The sequence below is a fragment of the Malaya genurostris genome, chromosome 3 (assembly GCF_030247185.1).
Source record: "Malaya genurostris strain Urasoe2022 chromosome 3, Malgen_1.1, whole genome shotgun sequence".
Classification (NCBI taxonomy): Eukaryota; Metazoa; Arthropoda; class Insecta; order Diptera; family Culicidae; genus Malaya; species Malaya genurostris.
Genome location: NC_080572.1, coordinates 215,831,702 through 215,852,091, shown reverse-complemented (window position 1 = coordinate 215,852,091; position 20,390 = coordinate 215,831,702). Strand labels below are relative to the sequence as shown.

At 36.1% G+C, this 20,390-nt stretch overlaps 1 pseudogene; it reads left to right on the top strand.

Annotated features, from left to right (window-relative positions):
• The first annotated feature begins 1,425 nt into the window (after positions 1-1,425).
• Positions 1,426-19,981, top strand: LOC131434196 (transient receptor potential cation channel subfamily A member 1-like; annotated as a pseudogene).
• The last annotated feature ends 409 nt before the right edge of the window (positions 19,982-20,390 follow it).

Sequence of the window (20,390 nt, the reverse complement as noted above, 5' to 3'; positions counted from 1 at the left end):
TGAAAAAATTGTAAACGAAAAACTTTATCATCAACTTAAAAATGTAATAACAAACAAACAACATGGCTTTTTTAACTACAACAAACAACATGGCCACTCAACTACAACAAATCTCTTAGAATTCATGACATTCACTCTGACTGCAATGGACGCTGGCAACTACGTAGAAACTCTTTACACTGACTTTAGGAAAGCTTTCGACCGTATTGACATTAACATACTCTTCGGGAATGGCTCAAATCATACTTAAAAAATCGTGTACAGGTAGTCCGCTTCCAAAATATTCTGTCTGAACCAATTAATGTAACTTCTGGCGTACCTCAGGGTTCTCACTTAGGGCCTCTCCTTTTCATTTTACATATAAACGACATTTCCTTCATACTCAAACATCTGAAAGTGCTTATATATGCAGACGACATGAAACTTTTCATGGAAATTAAAAATATCAACGACACTGTAATATTCCAGAACGAAATCAATCTATTCCACATTTGGTGTTGCAAAAGTCTACTCCAACTCAATGTAAAAAAATTTAACTCAATAACTTCCAGTAGGAAAAATGAAACTATATCTATAAACATACATCTAGGAAATCAACTTGTAGAAAAATGTAAAATTGTACGAGATTAAGGCGTAATCTCAGACTCCAAGATCACTTTTGTGGAACACTACAATACCCATAATCAATAAAGCAAATAGCATGCTGGGCTTTATTAAATGCTTCAGTAATAACTTTCAGGACCCATACACAATTAAAATATTGTACAGTACATATGTCAGCCTTTTTTGGAATATTGCAGCCTAGTATGGAATCCATACAATATTATTCACGAAAAACGCATCGAATCTATTCAAAAACAATTTCTTTTATATGCACTTCGTAAATTAAACTGGACAGCATTTCCTCTACCATCATATGAAGCACGCTGCATGCTCATCAATATTCAAACACTAAAAGAACGCCGCGACCTTGCAATGCTTTATTTTATCAGCGACTTTATTTCTCAACGCATTCAATCACCTTCTTTATTATCGCAATTAAATTTTTATACCTAGCCGTTAATTACGAACCAGGAAATTATTTTTAGAAAGAAACACTAGAACAAATTATGCAAAATATAGCCCAATCAATCGAATAATGCGCCACTACAATCAATATTGCGAACAACTCCTCTGTCCAAAAATGAAATGAAATTCCAGCTTAGTCGAAGAAATAATGCGTAGTATCTAAGTAAACATTGTAAACCATTCAGTCAACATTTGCTTGACGAAATAAATAAATAAATAAATAAATAAAAGAAAATGGGGTTTCTTCGCAAAGTGATACAAATGAACAATTTTACTGAAAAGACTTTAGTTCCTCTAAGACGTATTTTTTCACAAATTTCCACTTCCACAATGCTAGACATTTACTTTTTTTCGAATATGTCTTTTCTCAGGTAAAGCTAAGCTGATGGAACATTAGTCTGGCTGCATTGACTGATTTTTGCAAATTTGTTTTGTGAATAAAAGAAAATGAGACTACGTAGACTTTGCATTAATCAGAATTATCACTTCTAAACCGTGCAAACCACATCTTGCACGTTTACTCAGCTATACAGTATGTTCACTATACGCTTGAAACTCGGTTCTCGGTTGAAAAGTCGGCTTTTACACAGACTGCGCAGCTTTTCTTTTTGATTTAGACATACATTCTTCCAAAATCAGCCATCTGCGGTTTTGAAAACAATTGAAAATATGAACACTGCTAATTTTGAACTTTGATCCCAGTACAATGATATTTTAACACGTCAATTTTCTACCCTCTTCCAGACCCGTCGCAACAAACATTCTGAACGAGAAAAATCTTGCTCCTATACACATGGCCACTGCCCTCAACAAAGTCAAGAGCTTGATGGTTATGGGCAAATATCGAGACACCATCGACATCCAACAGGGCGGGGAACATGGTCGCACCGCACTGCATCTTGCCGCCATTTACGATCACGAAGAATGTGCACGCATACTGGTAAGGGAATTTTAGGTCTCTAAGATTTTGAGAGAAAAAGCTGACACACTTCTAGTTTTATCGTGCTTTGCTATTAAATCATCGCGAATAATCACATAGATGTTATTCGCTTTATGAAGTCACACAGATAAAAATATTTTGTGAATTTACATTTATTTTCATGCACATATTTGGAGCAGGTAATTGAATGGAAAGTTACATTACAAAGCTAAGCAGTTTGTAAATATACAGTCTTGTTCTATGAAAAACTAAATGAATCCAAATGTAATTTTACATTAATCATGATTTTAAATTAGATTCTCGTTTCAACTGATGTCAATTTCATAGTACAATCGGTTTACATGTCGTGTAAGTTTCATTTTTTCTTTCTGTGGCAGTTATTCCCACAGTTCAATCAAAAAATGAATTTTCAATTTGATTTGAAAATTTCTTGCCGCAGATCACCGACTTTGATGCAAATCCTCGACGTCCATGCAACAACGGTTACTACCCAATCCACAAGGCAGCGAAGCACGCTAGTTCGAAAACGATGGAGGTGTTTCTGCAATGGGGTGAGTCCAAAGGCTGCACCCGTGAAGAGATGATGTCCTTCTACGACTCCGAAGGAAATGTTCCGCTTCACTCAGCAGTGCACGGAGGTGACATCAAAGCGGTTGAGCTCTGCCTGAAGTCGGGAGCCAAAATATCCACTCAACAGCACGACCTTTCCACCCCCGTGCATCTGGCAGCAGCGCAGGTACAGTATTTTAACTAGTCGCAAAAAAATCGTTTGTCGATATTCAATTAAATCTAATGAGTACCAATACATTTTTTTAATTTATTTTTTATTTTGTGTATTTTTATTAGGGCGCTGTCGGAATTGTTAAGTTAATGTTTTTGATGCAACCAATAGAGAAATGTATTAGTTTGCATTGTGTCGATATACGGAATATGACCCCATTACACTATGCAGCTATGTTTGATCATCCAGAAATAGTGGAATTTCTAGTTCAAGAGGGAGCTGACATCAATGCATTGGATAATGAAAAACGCTCTCCGTTGTTATTATCAGCTTCCAGGGGTGGATGGCGTTCCATTTTGGTTCTCGTCCGCCTTGGTGCAAATATAACTCTGAAAGATATAAATTTAAGAAACGTACTCCATTATATAATTATGAACGGTGGCCGGGTGGATGAGTTTGTCAACGAGGTCAATTCATTTCAGCCAAAAACAGCTTTCCAACAGTTGTTGAATGAAAAAGACAAAACAGGATGTTCTCCTCTGCATTATGCTAGTCGTGAAGGGCATATTCGTTCTGTGGAAAAGCTTATCGGACTCGGAGCTTGTATTAATCCGAAAGATAACAACAACGAAAGTCCAATACATTTTGCAGCCCGATACGGACGCTATAACACAGTTCGACAACTGTTGAATTCAAGAAAGGGAACTTATATCATAAATGAAAGTGACGGAGAAGGTCGTACTCCATTGCACATCGCATCCAAAGAAGGTCATACAAGAGTTGTTCAGCTTCTGTTGAATAGAGGAGCGCTTCTTCACAGGGACCACAATGGACGCAATCCACTGCATTTGGCTGCAATGTCCGGTTATACACAAACCGTGGAGTTACTGCATTCAGTGCACTCTCATCTGCTGGATCAAGTGGATAAAGAAGGGGTAAAACTTGAAAAACTAGCATCGTTTTCTATACAACAAAAAATATTATTCCAGAACACTGCCTTGCATCTAGCATCTATGGAAAACAAAGCAGATGTTGTAACTCTTTTGCTAAGTCTAGGTTGTAAATTACTGCACAATTGCGTCGATATGAGTGCGATAGATTACGCAATTTATTACAAGCATCCCGAAGCAGCACTGGCAATGACAACACACGAAACACGATCATCCGAGGTCATAGCACTCAGTTCTGACAAACATCCATCGGTAACGTTGGCACTGATTGCATCGATGCCGCAAGTCTTTGAAGCTATTCAAGACAACTGTATTACTGAGGCAACTTGCAAGAAAGATTCCATGAGCTTCTACGTAAGTCTTAGAGTTAGAATCGCTACATTTTAAATCACAATTAATTGAATTTACTGTTTATTGAACTTTTTCTACTTTAACAAACACGTTGCATTAGTCCTAAAATATCACGAATTTGCTTTAAAATTATATTATTGAGACAAGAAATAAACTTTCTAACTTTGCTGTACCAAGCATACGTCTCCATATAACTCGGCCCATGGCTGCACGTCCTGTAGATCGCCCTTCACTTGATCGATTAACCTTGCTCGCTGTGTTCCCCTTCTTTTTGTCCCTGCCGGATCAGATTCAAGAACCATTTTCACTGTCGTCCAACATCCTAATGTCATGTCCAGTCCATCGTAACCGTCCGATTTCAGCTGTTCCTAAGAAGGTTGGTTCTCCTAGCGGCTGTTACAATTCGTGTTTCATACGCCGTCTCCACGTTCCGTCTTCCATCTGCACTCCGCCCTAGATGGTCCTCAGTTTTTCGCATGTGTTACGATATATCCATATTTAAATTTCTAAACCCATATGTAAAAATGCCTTAAATTGAAGCGATTGTGCGTAATAATGTTTTTACGTGGAACAGTGAAGTGAGTTTCGAATGTTGCACTCTAATTGTATATGTCAAATGAAGTTTTTTGTATCTTCCAACCTTCCGGGCTAAGCCGTCCGATGTACTACTTGTATTCGGTTTTTGTTTTCCGAGTGCTCAAAGTATTCAGTGAGAGTGTCGATTTCGCGAAGTCGAATGAAGAAAACAGTGATTTAGAAAAAAAAATTTCATTAAGAAGTTTATATTTCGTTTATGCCTTTTCTCCAATACAACATCGTAGTTATACCTGCCAATATAGAAAAGACAACCGCGACTGAAATTTTTTTTGGTAGTAGTTTGCCATCTAGTGGCTAGTAGTCATTTCGGTATTAACGTTTTTTCGGTGACAGTGCGCCATATAGCTGCAAATTGCAGAACCATTTATGTTGGTTGAAAACGTTTTATTTCTCTAATTCAACTAAAAATTAGTTGAATGGAAATGAAGTGTGCCTTAGCTAAGAAATGATAGCACGTTAAATTGGTGAATTCAACTAAAAAAATAGTCATTTCAACAAATATTTTATTATTATTAAGGGAATGAGAATTAAAAAAACTAAATTAACAAAATAAGATTTTTTTAGTTGTCTCTAAAAATAACTAACTAAAATCAGAAAATCAACTAATTTTTTCGCCAAAATGCTGATTTCGGTCTTTCTGTGTACAAATACCATAGCTATTGGTGATAGACGACGATTGCAAGGTAGTTACAGCAGTCAAGCTTATCTCACTTTGTGTACATACCACTTCTTCCATCCATTCCTGCGGTAGAATCTCCTCTTCCCAAATCTTAGAAATCATCCAGTGCAGCGATTTAGGCAGTACCTCTCCTCCATGTTTAAGCAACTCGCCAGGGGACTGATCATTGCCCGTCGCTTTGTTGTTCCTCAGATTACTGATCTCCTCGCCTATCTCCGATAGATCAGATGCTGGAATAGATCAAGTCGTCGGCTGAGCGTGCACCCAGATTGATTCCTGTTTCGCCATTCAGCTGCTCGTTGTAGTACTGCTTCCACCTGTCGATCTCCTCACATTCGCTCGTGAAAATGTTACCCCTGGTATCTATGCACATTTCAGTCTGTGGCCTGTTGGTTCTTCGTCCAACTGCTGGCATTCGCCGTCAATCCAGACCTTTCCTCGATTCGATAACCTCGTACCTACTACGGTTGCAGCAGGCGGACTTTATATTCCTTCAGCCATATTCACTAAATCAGTGAAATTCAAGATTTATATACGAAATTAGAAACAAAACAAACCAAACTGTACTGTAACAAAGATGCAATATGTAAAATAGTATCACTTAAAATGTAAATTATACAGAGATGTAAAGAAAAAAGTAAATAAAGATTAATTTAACTGAACTGAAACTCAGCCATATTCATGAATCGTAGCACTAAATCCAGCTGATGCGCGTAGTCCTCGGCAGTACGATCGCTTCATAGCTGATCGATATTGAGTCTCGGCGTTCATGCCCGGCGAGTGTTGTGCACCGTCGATAGTTTTGAGCGCATATAATCCGCAACAATATAGTGGTCAGAATCTATATTGGCACTGCGGTAAGTGCAGACATCGATGACATCGATGAGAACGTGGTCGATTTGGTTTTCCGAATCAAGTGATCTCTAGTTGGCTTTGAGAAGGTCTTAGTTATAACGATTTGAAGAAAAACGGTACAATTCTTCGAAAACTATGAGTAAATTTATTACTTTTAATCTGTGAATTCATATTCTAGTATTTTTATCATATTTATTTCTGGAAATTCTCAAATATGTAAGAAAACTTATTTAACCAGACAAATAATATTGCGAGGTCTCAGTCTCAGAATAGAACTCTCAAAATTACGACGCAATGTAATTCGGTTCACGCTGTAAATTTTGTCTAACAATTTTATTTTAACTACAGATCAAATATTCCTTCAACATTTACCAAAAGTCCCAGGAAGAGACAGCTGAAATCAGGAGGACACACATCGACTCCAAATGGCGTGAGCCCCCCCTACACGTGGTGAATGTGAGTAGATTTTAACGTTACCCCTTCAGCTTTCTTCTAACAATTTTGACCAATGAAATATATAACTAATGTATCTGTTTTATGGTTTTATACCTAATGGAAAACGAGACTAAAATATTTCACCTCGAATGGGTGATTGGTCATCTAGATCGGATCGAACGAAAGACTGAAAAACTTTTGCAATTCTCAAATGATTTCAACCAAAATATATTCTTAAGACTATTGTTTCACAATTGATTTCGACTAGCTTCCCAAAACTAAATCAATCAAAAGACATTTAACGTTTGCTGTGCGGTATTATGCCGTCATCTTGTTGGAACCAGAAGATCATTTATCATTTATATGCATTTCCGGCAATTGAGTGTGCGAACATCCACCCATACCGATTGTCATGGATTACATTACCTGATCTGAAGAAAATTGCCCAATAATGTTTTCGAGTAAATCAGCCTAAACCAGTTTTTTCGTGAATAAGTGGATTACCGATACCCCAATGACGAGAGTAAAATTTGTGAAAAATACTCCATTGAACCTGAGCTCGAATTGTACATTTGAGGATAAACATTTTCTATCCTGTCGTTTACCCGACAGAAACGTAGTGACATTTCAAGATAATCCTTATTCGAAAACAGATAGTATGGTTTTGGAATTCCTTGTACACACTTAAAATTTCAAAATGCGGAACTGTTCTATTTTTTTTCTATTTTAAATCGGGTGAAATAACAAGGTGAATAGATATTCAGAAATGTTAGTGGTAACCTTCTCACGAATGTAAGGAGGTCAAAAAGTGGAAGTAGTACACTGATAAAAAAACACACGACAGACTCATGTGAAGATAAATTACAATTTGATTATCTTTTCATATCACACATTCCCCATGCTATTTCAACATGTAGTTCATGTGTAAAATCACTTGAACGCTAGTTTCATTGCTTCTACACTCAACTAAGATAGGGTAAGGGCTCCCTATTCCATCTCATTTGTAAGGACGTGACCTCGAAAACCTTTTAACCTACCGTTAGTGTGATTGGGTGGCAGCCAATCAGTGATAGAATGTGCGTATTGAATATCAAGGGCCGTTTCTTCAATTACAGCATCATCAACGTGCACTGCCCACATGAGACGAGACCCGGTGACGAGAAGGAAGCATTCTACGCGCAGCTGGAACGAACCTACGACAGCTGTCCACGGCGGGATGTAAAACTCGTCATCGGCGACATGAATGCAAGGGCGAGGATGCTGCAACACCGCACTAGAGTGAACGAGGAACGATATAGACAGGCGCGGAACAGACAGAACACGGTTTTACGGAAGAAAAAGCGCCACCAGGAAGACCAAGATCGCGATGCGATGGAACAGCTGTACCGCGCAAATGACACACGGAAGTTCTATGAGAAGGTGAACCGCTCACGTAGAGGCTACACGCCACAGGCCGAAATGTGCAGAGATACCAGTGGTAACCATCTCATGAACGAACGTGAGGTGATCGACAGGTGGAAGCAGTACTATGACGAGCATCTGAATGGCGAAGCACAAGATACAGAGAACTGTACAGAAATCAATCTGGGTGCACGCTCAGCCGACGACAGATTCCCAGCCCCTGATCTGTCGGAGATAAGTGAGGAGATCGGCAAGCTGAGGAACAACAAAGCCGCGTGCAATGACCAGTTGCCAGGCGAGCTGCTCAAACATGGAGGAGAGGCACTGGCTAGAGCGCTGCGTTGGATGATTTCTAGGATTTAAGGGGAGGAGATTCTACCGCAGGAATGGATGGATGGAGTGGTATGTCCCGTCTACAAAAAGGGCGATAAGCTAGACTGTTGCAATTACCGCGCAATCACATTGCTAAACGCCGCCTACAAGGTACTCTCCCAAATCCTTTGCCGTCGTCTATCACCAATAGCTAAGGAATTCGTAGGGCCGTACCAAGCGGGATTTACTGGAACCCGCGCCACTACGGATCACGAGACCTGGACTATGTTGGCAGAGGACCAACGCGCCCTCAGTGTTTTCGAAAGAAAGGTACTGAGGACCATCTATGGCGGAGTGCAGATGGAAGACGGAACGTGGAGACGGCGTATGAACCACGAATTGCAACAGCTGCTAGGAGAACCACCTATTGTACGGACAGTTAAAATCGGACATCTACGATAGGCTGGGCATGTGATAAGGATGTCGGACGACAGCCCAGTGAAAATGGTTCTTGAATCTGATCCGACTGGTACAAGAAGAAGTGGAGCGCAGCGAGTAAGGTGGATCGATCAAGTGGAGGGTGATCTCAGAAGCATTCGTGCCTTGAGTGGCTGACGACGAGCAGCCATGGACCGAGTTATGTGGAGACGTATGCTTGATACAGCAAAGGACACCCTAGGCCTATAGCTGATATCCGATCAACAAGGGATAACAAAATTGTATCTGGGGTTGTTTCGTTTTTTCTATCTAAATTAATCATAATCTTGGCCTCGTTAATAGTTGAAATAACAAAAATTATAACTCAATTTAACCTAGGTGATAACAAAATTGTTACAAACCTTGATATGTAAATATCAATATTATATCTAAATTTGTTACAAATTTAGTACGACTTTTCAACTGTTATTACCCATTTTTAAGGGGGAAAGGCTTTATCGTGACAATCTAAAAATAGATTTCGCGAAGTAAGATGAAATTGCATACCTTTAGGCGATTTGATTTACGATAAAAAAAAACATGAACAGTTAAGCGACTGGTTTCGAACCGGGAAGTTTTGAGTTGCCAACATACGCTACGGTTGCATCGGGGCATGAGAACCAACTGAGGTTGGGAGGATATATTGGCATCATATAATAACTAGTGTAAATCCATATTGCTACAAAAATAATCTATCGCTCTCCGCCTCTTTCGTCGTTCCCTTCCAGGAGGCATAATAATGACAAAGGGACTATTTTAGAACTATGAACAAGCTTTTTTTTGGTACTGAAGAATAGTTGTAAATGAACGGAAATGATTAAATTCACTGAAACAAAACTACCTTATAGAATCTGAGGAAATTACCTAATGAATGATAGTTTTTCATTTTTTTTCTTTGTACCAAGAGGGCCGACTTTCAATTCGAATCAGTTCGCTCGTTCAATTGAAGTAGTGAAGACACGTGTATGTGTGTCGATTGGCGGGTATATTTGATTAAAATGTGCACTTTATTTTCTCGGAGATGGCTGAATCGATTTTCGTAAATTTAGATTTGAATAAAAATTCGTTTGAAAGTCAGTGAAAAATCAGAAGTGTATAGAACATCGATTCGAATAGCAAGTTTTTATGGATGATGATCAACCAATTGCCTATTAGTCACATTAGTTTGCGATATCCGCAGCCAGAAGCCCCGCAAGTATTGTTCAAAAACCATCAAAATTGAACTTTCATTACGGTTTGATTGTTTGATATCTACCTAGATTAACTCACAGAAAAATGATTCAAATGGAAAGTCTCATAATGCGGGTCGGTTGCTTTAAACTCTACATTGCAAATTTCGAATCCCAGCTGATGGTTCCGGATTGGAAGAAATCAAAATACTACGAAATGCGACTATCATAAATTTATCAGATATGGATAGATTGAACATTTCAAATCGAAGGTATTATGGTGCAATAAATCGTTTTAATCTGATTCATGAATTTTAAAATGTTCATGCAATGATATAGATGACAACGGGCAAAATTCGATATCTGCAATTAGTAGATCTTATTAATTGATGACCTAACCAACTCATTTCGATTTTACTGGTTTTGAATCCAAAAATTGTGAAAATGATTCGATATCATATTGAAAAAAAAATAAATATAAAAAATATAAAATTGAAGAATTTAAGCATTCATTTTACTCCAAGCTTGTGAAAATCATCTCTTAGGAAACATTGCGGATTCAATGAACTGAGTCGAATGCTATATCACTATTTGAAATATTTATTAGTCGAGTTTTGAAGCTTTTGCCTTACCTTTCTTTGTTCATAAGAGAAAATGCGCAAAATCATCTTGAAAAATATTTATTTTCAATTTAAATTAATTTTTGAATAAAAACTTTACACAATTTAAGTAGGAATTACTTAGGAATGTTCTCAAATTTAAAATTTAGGCTATCATTTCAAAATCAAATATCAAATTACTGTTTTCAAAAGCATCTTCAGGTATGTGAAATTGGAAAAAAAGTTTGTTACTGCTCTTTATTGAAGCATAACATTTTTCGGGTTGAAAGTCAAAAACATGATCGACAAAAGTGTTTGAGCTCTTTCTTTTCAATTCTCTAGTATAGTTTTACCTGAAATGTAACGGCCCTTAATATAATATCTGGACTTGCTATAATCTTAATAAAATGTGAATGTTTGCTTCTGATTTGGAATCATATTTATAACATAATGAGATATAAATATTAAGATCACATATAATTTTGATAGAATCCTGTTATGCTCTGTTGATCGGGTAGGTAAGGTAAGGTAAGACCTTAAAAATTTGATTTAGCCACTAAAATCACTACGATTTTTTCATATTTCTGCTTAAATCGCCTTCACATTGGGAATTGATCCACATTCCTTGGAAATTAAAATAATATTTAAAAAATCAGCTAAAACACTTCTTATATGTTCACTACTCTGCTCCTAATTTATTCATCCTATTAATTAGCAATGGCGACAGCAATCAAAACAAAACATTGCACTATTACACTCTCAGGTTCAAAATATCCGATTTCTTCTTAGAAAAGGGCCTAATGCCAACCATGTGACAACACACGATATTTTTAAAAACAGTTTGGAATCATTTCGACGCTTAATTTGTTTTGAATAGTTTTCGTTACCTTTTGTTTTAAATTTAAAATTTTACTGTGCAGTTAATTTGGAGAACTTAAAAAAAAACAAAAAAAATGTTACTATTTAGGCGTTTGCCTTTCTCAAAACAAAATGCAGAACCAGATATGCCCTTTATACAGATTTATCTGTATTGTATAGATTTTTGCGTTCGCATACTGATTTAAATCAGAGTACAGCTTTTATACAGATTTTCTAAATTTAATAGAGATTTGTAAAGGATCAAAAAAAGTTAGACTTTTGTCTCTGAGTATCTATTAGTATTTGATTGCAGTACTTCTTTAAAAGTTAATTAATCAACGGATAAATCACATGTTAACATGGGAATCTTTTGTACAAATATTCGATGATAAACATTTATATTAAAATTTTAAACCAATTTGAACTGATTCATTTGATTAGTGAAAACAGACAGAGTAGATACATATTTTCTATGAAAATATCTGGCATCTCTGTACACAGCCGATGAAACACACGTTATGGTGACGTATAGCGGAAAGAAACCAGTGCTACTAGATTTGCCACAATGGTTATTTCATCAGTATTTAACACGCTCTTTCTGGTAATAATCGAAGCCGAAACAGTTTCATTGAAATATAGATATCAATAATATAATTAAACTAAAGTCACGGATACAAAAAAAAACTTGTTGATGATAATTTGAAGAAGAAAAAAAATTTGTTGTAACATTATGAGAAAACTTGGCAACTTTGCGAAACCAAATGAGATTAAAACAAAGCGCAATCAATTAATTAAACAACTGGCAAATGAACATTACTAATTATGAAGTCATCCAGCATTCAATAGTAGTATAATTGCGAGAAATAGTCATCATGTGTTGAGACGAATCGGTTACTAGATATTTAGAAACATGACGAACCTGTAAATCTTGAGACGGAAATGTGTCCTAAATTGAAAAATGAGTTTGTTTTAAATGAAAAAAACGATAATCGAATAATTTGAAACCATTTTTTCAAATGAAAAAAGTGACAATAGCTTGAAAAATCATTTTGAAACATTTCATAGTTTGGTTCAGGTACGTTGTAAGATATTATTCATGTTCAAAGTAGTGAGGTGAAAAGATGAGATGGAAATAGGAGCTCAGATGAAATAGGGAGCCGTTACCCTACGTATTTCCATTGAATGTAACATATTTTCCAATTGATTGTGTTTAAAACATGGTCTAAATGTCCCATCTTTCCCAAATAGATATATGTATGCAACGTATTCATATGAACAATCGTGATTTAATTGATATGTATATGTAAAATAAAGAGACAGTCATGCGAAATTCATATAGAATCTGGCGTCATGAGCATTTTTTGTCATGTTGAAATGAATGTGAAATTAATTGTACCATGAAGTTTTCACACTTATTTTATGCTCAAATAGAATTCATACGAATTTTATGTGTTGCACATATAGTCATACCGTTTTTGAAAAACATGAAAGTTCCCTTAAATTTTACTATGAAGAATTTTTAACTATTTCGTTATAATACTTACGTAATAGTGACAGATAGATACCAGTATTTCGAATGCTATTTGCATTCATCCTCAGTGTACCAGTTTAGAAGTCTGTCTGATACACTGAGGATGAATGCAAATACTGAATAATGTTGTACCACAGATAACAGATATCCGGACTCGCATGTGAAATGATGACTTAACCAATTTCAACAACTTTAGGATCGTTTGAATGCTAAAAAGGTCATTGATCCAGTTTGAATTTCAAATGATTTCCAGTTCTGGTTCCGGAGATATAATAGTATAAATGGGATAACCAACAGCTCGCAGTTCTTTTATTACCGCTCAATTTCGTCAGAGATGGCTAAACCGATTTCAACAAACTTTGGGTCGGTAGTAAGCTTACTATTGATTCATTGATCAAGTTCGGAGATCAAATGGTTTTCATTTGCGGTTGCGGAGATATAATGATAAAAGTGTCGTAACTGACTAACTGCTAGAGAAAAAATCGAGTATTTATGTGCCAATTCCTACCTCTAATAATTATATTACTATACTTAGCAAAGTAAACTACTGATATTTTCTATATATATTTTCATGTTGTGCTCTCCAAAGGCGATGGTTACGCATCGACGTGTTGAGTTGTTGGCCCATCCGTTGACCAAGAAATACTTACAGATGAAATGGAATACATACGGAAAATACTTTCACCTGGCAAATCTTTTATTTTATAGCGTTTTCCTGTGTTTCGTGGCACTTTTTACATCTCAACTTCTACGAAGCAGTGTGGTTCCCAACAACGTGAGTATCAAATTTATCAAAATTCCTGTATTTGACACTTGGCACAATCAAAGCAGACATCCTGCTGTAGGATCAAAATGTAAGGAAAATGATTAAAATGATTATTGCAATGTATCTGCACTATATTAAGGGTGTTTACCTGTGCGAGGGCGGTATTTCGAACGATCTTTCGAGAATTTTTGTTACGAGAACCAATTAAAACATTAGAATAAATTTAACTTTATTTTTAAGGTTGATGCTTTTATTATGATAATAAATTTTCCAATAGTATAACCCGAAGGCTTGTATTGATTGAGAATTATCTAAAACACAAACAAAAATCTAAAAAAAACTTATTTCCCTTTATGCTGTATGGATCGATAAAAAAGGCATCATCTCACTGCTATGTGGATAAAGCATTCAATCTCCAATACATGAATGTAAGAAAATTGCTTAATAGAATTAATATCTTAAAGATGCGAGGATGTAAAAGAAAATCGATGTTTCTAATTTTTTACATTTTACATACATTACGCTTCAAAATCATTCTAAAAACAATAACTTTTAGAGTGGAAATCATCTATTCTTTGTTCCATATATGTACTTACAACTTCGAGTGAGCATTCTTTTATTCTAATCTTTTTGTTTTCTTCTCGTAACTGAAATCGTAGAGTACAACATTCATCGAGGAAGAGATTCATCAAACCCTATACGTTCCCATTGCAACCCAGAATTCTACTAAGTCGTCAATAGAACAAGTCATGAAAATCAACATCAGCACATTGGTTTCTGGATTTGCAATCATTATCTACATATTGTGTAACGTAGTTCGCGAAATGTTGATAGAAACCCAGCAAAGGTGGCGCTATCTAACCGAACCGGTCAACTGGATCTCGTGGACTCTGTACATTTCCGCTCTAATCATGGTGTGGCCGATATTCAACAACGGAATATGCTACAGTGAAAATATTTCCGCTGCCTCGATAACAGTATTTTTGTCGTGGTTCAATCTTCTACTGTTTTTGCAACGATTCGATCAGGTTAGTATATGAAAGAAGTATTGCTTTTTTTTACATCGTTTATTTATACCCGGCTTTACCCTAGCAGTATTGCTTGTTACTACAAATATCAACCAAACATAACTCCAATAGAGGAGCTGAGTCGAATGTTAGACAGGTTCAATGATTCAACTTGTTTTGATTATAATAGATTTTTTATTATAGCATTTACTTTTTTACAAATCTTATTAACTTCTGCATGGAATTGTTGAATCCTACTAAAAATTTCTCGCTCCGCTCCACCAGAATTCTTAGTCCCTTCTCATGGTAGGCTTCGAATATAATCGTAGATCATCAGCAACTGATGAACCGAAGTTGACGTCGTTGAAATTGGAAACGATTTTCACTGTTAAACGACGATACCCAAATTTTGGTTAAATAACCGGTTACTCTTTCTGGATTCATAGTGATTAGTGACTGATTCATTATCTACTTAAACTTTGTTGTTGATTGTAAAAAATAGGTGACGAACATTACCAAAATTGCATGACAAAACTTTGGGCATTTTTTCATTTACCTTAAACATTGAGGTCAGCCCGGTGCGCAGAAATCATTCAAGGGGTGGGGGGAGGGATTCAAAAGGTGGAGAAGGCATAAAAATTTGAAAGAAAAGTGCGTCATCCACAATATTGACACTGTAAATTTTGAGAACGAAGTATAAATTGACAAGTTATTTGCACTTTTCTATAATAGGTTTTCTATTGTTCATGGAACATAATGTTGAAAAATCATTTATGGGCCAGATTGAGGCCATCGCTCTTTAGTCTTTTAGTTATGTAATACGCTAGTTACCTTTAAATTGCAGAGATGCACTTTAGTTGATTTTGATAGGTTCCGACCCAAATTTAGAACACTTTATCTTGGATCGTTTTGGTACAAAATGTCAATCGCGTAGATAATAACGTTAGAGAAGGTCTGTGCGTTGACACAATCATTGTCTAGAATTGCTTTCCAATCAATATGCATTAGAAATTCAGATTTGACCAGAGGGAACGGTGAGGCACTAATTATGGGTGCAACATCTGCTCTGCCCGGGTTGGTGGTTCAATGCATAGAGTGCTGGTCTTTCAAGGCAGTTGTCGTATGTTCGAACCCCGACCTAGAAGGATTCTTAATGTTACTAAGATTGTAATACTAACAATGCTATGATTTTGTACGCTATAAGTCGACTGCGAAGTCTGTTGAAACAGGAAAGCCAAATTTTTTAAAAGGAATGTAATACCAGGACTTTTTACATCTGCTCTGCTGGAGAAACATAGATCCATCATTCGGTCGTTGGCGCAATAAGTTAACACTGTAACCATCGAGTAAGGTCGTAATCAGTGGCATATCTCGAGAGTGGGGATGGGCTAAGGGGGCACTCGCCCCGGGTGCAACGTTTTAAGGGGGGCGGCAAACCAATCCTTAGGACCTTTTTTTTTTTTGCTCGACCAAGTCATCTAGCCGGAGTTGGAGTTCAGTTTTTTTTTTTGCTCACTAAACCAACTATGGGGGCGGCAAATCTTATTTTGACCCAGGCTCAACTTTTTTTGCGAACCTACTTTGTAAAACGAGGTTTTGGATAAAGTGAAAACGATTTCCGGTTTATTGATATTCCTTGAAACCCTTACAATATGGGTATTTTCGGAATGGATTTGATGTGTTGGTACAAGAAAATTAAGTTTTAGGTCGTACCGAAATCCAAAATGACTTTTGCATTATCGATATCACTTCAAAACCCTCCCGATATGGGTATGTTCAGAATGTATTTGTTGAATGAGTGTCGAAAAACATTGTTTGTAATCCAAAATGGTGACTTCTGGTTTAATTGATATTCCTTGAAAACCCAAGTCAGTTTTTAAGTAACCATCCTCACTTGAAAGTTTCACGCCACAATCGAAAGTTAAAAAAAACTGCACGAAACGACCGAAATTAGTTCTGCGCCTAATTCGTATTAGGACATTTGAATTAGTTGATTTTTACAACAAAATTTCCAAAATAACTGTGATATTAGTTAAAATTGAGAATTTACGTTGCTGAAAAAAAGTCTTATTTTTAGAGAATGTGTTTAGTTGGCGAATATCCTGGACACAAACCAGAAATATTTCAATCCAACACGAAATTCTCATTGACAACTAATTTTGTTATTAAAATCAGAAAATTTGTTTCTATTTATCTATCACCATCATTACTGAAGAACAGCACAAAGAAAACACAAATTAAATTGGATTTATTAACAAGTTTATTAGCCAGAAACTCATGAGAAGTGTCAAAACAAAACAATTCATTAAAAAGCTAAACGGACAGTCTTGTTGAAACTGCTTGCAAACTGTTTTGTCTTTCACATGTGTTACGATATATCCATATTTAAATTTCTAAACTGATATGTAAAAATTACGTTAACTCTTAGTGGAAAGTGTGTTTATTCAGAATTTTTGCGCGTTTGAAGCGATTGCGCGTAATAATGTTTTTACGCGGAACAGTGAAGAAAGTTTCGAAAGTTTGTTTTCCGAGTGCTCAATGTTTTCAGTGAGAGAATCGATTTCGCGAAGTCGAATGAAGAAAACAGCAATTTAGAAAAAAAATGTAGAAAGAAGTTTATGTCTTTTTCTCCAATACACCATCGTTATTATACCTGCCAATATAGAAAAGACAACCGCGACAGAATTTTTTTTCGGTTGTAGTGTGCCATCTAGTGGCTAGTAGTCATTACGGTGTTAACGTTTTTTCGGTGACAGTACGCCATATAGCTGCAAATTGCAGAAGCCAATTCAACCATTTATGTTGGTTAAAAACAACATTTTATTTCTCTAATTCAACTAAAAAACTAGTTGAATGGAAATGAAGTGTCCCTAGCTAAGAAATGAAAGCACGTTGAATTGGTGAATTCAACTAAAAAAAATAGCCAATATTTTAATAATAATGAATGGAATGAGAATTAACAAATCTAAATTATTAAGAGTAAGATTTTTTTAGTTGTCTCAAAAAATTACTAACTAGAATCAGAAAATCAACTAATTTTTTCGCCAAAATACTGATTTCGGTCTTTCCGTGTGGCATTTCACTTTCCTTATATTAGCATTTATCACATTTAAGATAATATGTAATCATCAATGCTCATTTTTAGGCTGTGAACCATTTCGCGGTTATTTGAACTTTTGGTGGAAATCTGACACTCGAGTGATTATTTTGTGTCGAGTAGTTAAATTTAACTGAAACTGCGGCCCATTTCAAAATTTGACGAACGGAAAGTTATTCGGGTTTATTTTCCACTGGAAATAATTTCAACTAAAGAATTAATATTAGAATTTTCATTGCAAGATTTTTTTCAGTGTTGGAAAATAACTCTCGGTTACTTTTTCAACAGAGCGTATAAGCAAGTGATGGTTTCTCTTTGTTTACTTTCTCTTCTAATAATTACCAAGCGGTTTCCACGTTTATCACTCAACTCTTTGCATGAAATGATACCAGAAACTTTCAAACAGAACAGTGATATCAAAGAAAATCTTATTAATCACATCACAATAATCGAAAGAGAGAGTGATTAAAGAGAAACTGTCACTTTCTTATACGCCCTAATGTAAAACCTGTGGTTTTACAGAAATATCTGTGAATATGTTAACTCTGCCACCGTATTGGTCCGACCTTGAACTCCTTCTGGATGCTGGGATCACCATGAAGTGCAGCGAGTTCATGATTCATCCTTCACCAGTTCGTAAGAATATTTTTGGATTAAATCAAATATTCAACAGTTGATTTGGGAAATTACAATGGTTTTGCGATGAAAGCGATTGAAGGATGAACTTTCTACACGCAAATTCAGATGACATAATTTCGAAGGTGTAGTCAAACGAAAATAGACTTTGTATTAAAAAGAAACAATAACTATTTTATTTTATTTCGCGTTGATTAGTATGCTTAGCAGTATCCAAATTTCGCAATGACCGGAATTTATTGATTTAAATTTGAACCAAATATAACTTCTTGCATTGACTATGGTTTTTATTTTCATACCTTCAGATTGGTATCTACGTGGTAATGTTCTTGGAAATTTTGCAAACACTCATCAAAGTGTTAGCAGTATTTTCAATTTTGATAATCGCCTTCGGTCTTGCTTTCTACATATTGCTGTCTAAGGTAAGTATAGTAATCGTAAAGATAGTTTTTTGTAATCTTATCTCCACACACTTTCAATTTTTGTATGTGAAATTTTGTTTGAAATTTCACGAATAAATATTTTATAGTAGTTAAACCCACAGGCAAATCCCTTTTCGTTCCCGTCGATTCCGATGTCATTGCTCCGAATCTTTTCGATGATGCTGGGCGAAATAGATTTTGTTAACACGTATGTGGAACCATTCTATAACTCGGAGCTGCCATTCCCTACACCTTCATTTGTGATACTCTGTAAGTAAATTTATTGTTCTAATCTTCTTTGCAAAGAAATACTGCTAATATCTCCATTTTATCTTCAACTACATAACGTATTCAGGTCTCTTTATGATACTGATGCCGATTTTGCTAATGAATTTGCTAATCGGTTTGGCGGTTGGTGATATCGAGTCAGTTCGTCGAAATGCTCAGTTGAAGCGATTGGCTATGCAGGTCGTTTTGCACACGGAGCTCGAAAGGAAACTGCCACAGATGTGGCTCGAGAGCGTTAATAAAATTGAACTTATTGAATACCCCAATATGAAGAACAGTAAGCTCGGATTCCTGGATTCCGTTCTACGGAAGTGGTTTTGTAATCCGTTTGACGATGACGGCAAAGGTAGGATAAAATAAATGCTTAAAATGTAATAAAAAATGTTAAATTTCTTTACTCTATTGTCCGAAGGTTTGGACTACGTATTAGACAATCAAGAGGATTTCATTGTGACCGCATTGGAAAAACAAAAGCGAAAGCTACGGGAGATTGAAACTTCACTACACGTTCAGCACCAATTACTACGACTAATAGTGCTGGTTTGTAATTAAAGACAATGCTCCTCCGTTTACCAGAAGAAGGCGCATCCAAACTGCACGCTAGTGTTGTTAACAGAAATTTTCCACTTATTTTTATTTTTCACTTCAGAAAATGGCAATCCCAACAGAGGAGGATGACATGGACGAAGGCGTGACTACCAGTGAACATAATGGACTACTTGTACTGCGAACCTCATCGCGTTGGTCATCACCGAAGATGAGGAGGAAACTACGAACAGTACTGCGATTTAGCAAATGTAATAGAAAGTGAAAATATTTCAAAGTGTACAGTCTACGGTATTATTCCAAAAAATATACAATCTATTCAAGTCCCAGAAACATTCGAATAACAATTGAGTTTTGAACAAATTGAGTTTTTGAACGTATTTCAAACAAATCAGTTTCCTTGACTAAATTTCAAAACAAGGGTGTACGGAATCAAACCGCATTACTTTCAAGTGACTGTAACTTTTTACCTATTTGATATTTTCGATTGAAATTTTGGATGAAACTAATTCAATGTTCAATGTTTACATTGTGTAAGTAACAATAGTAGTTTTGTAATCGTTGGAGTATTAAGAACAGCAGCGGCATAGCACTATTTCTCTCACGTTCCTTGAAACCCCGGATTTCTACGATATCTCGTGATTTGGATCGTTACAAGGAACGTTTAACTGTTGATCGGAACGAA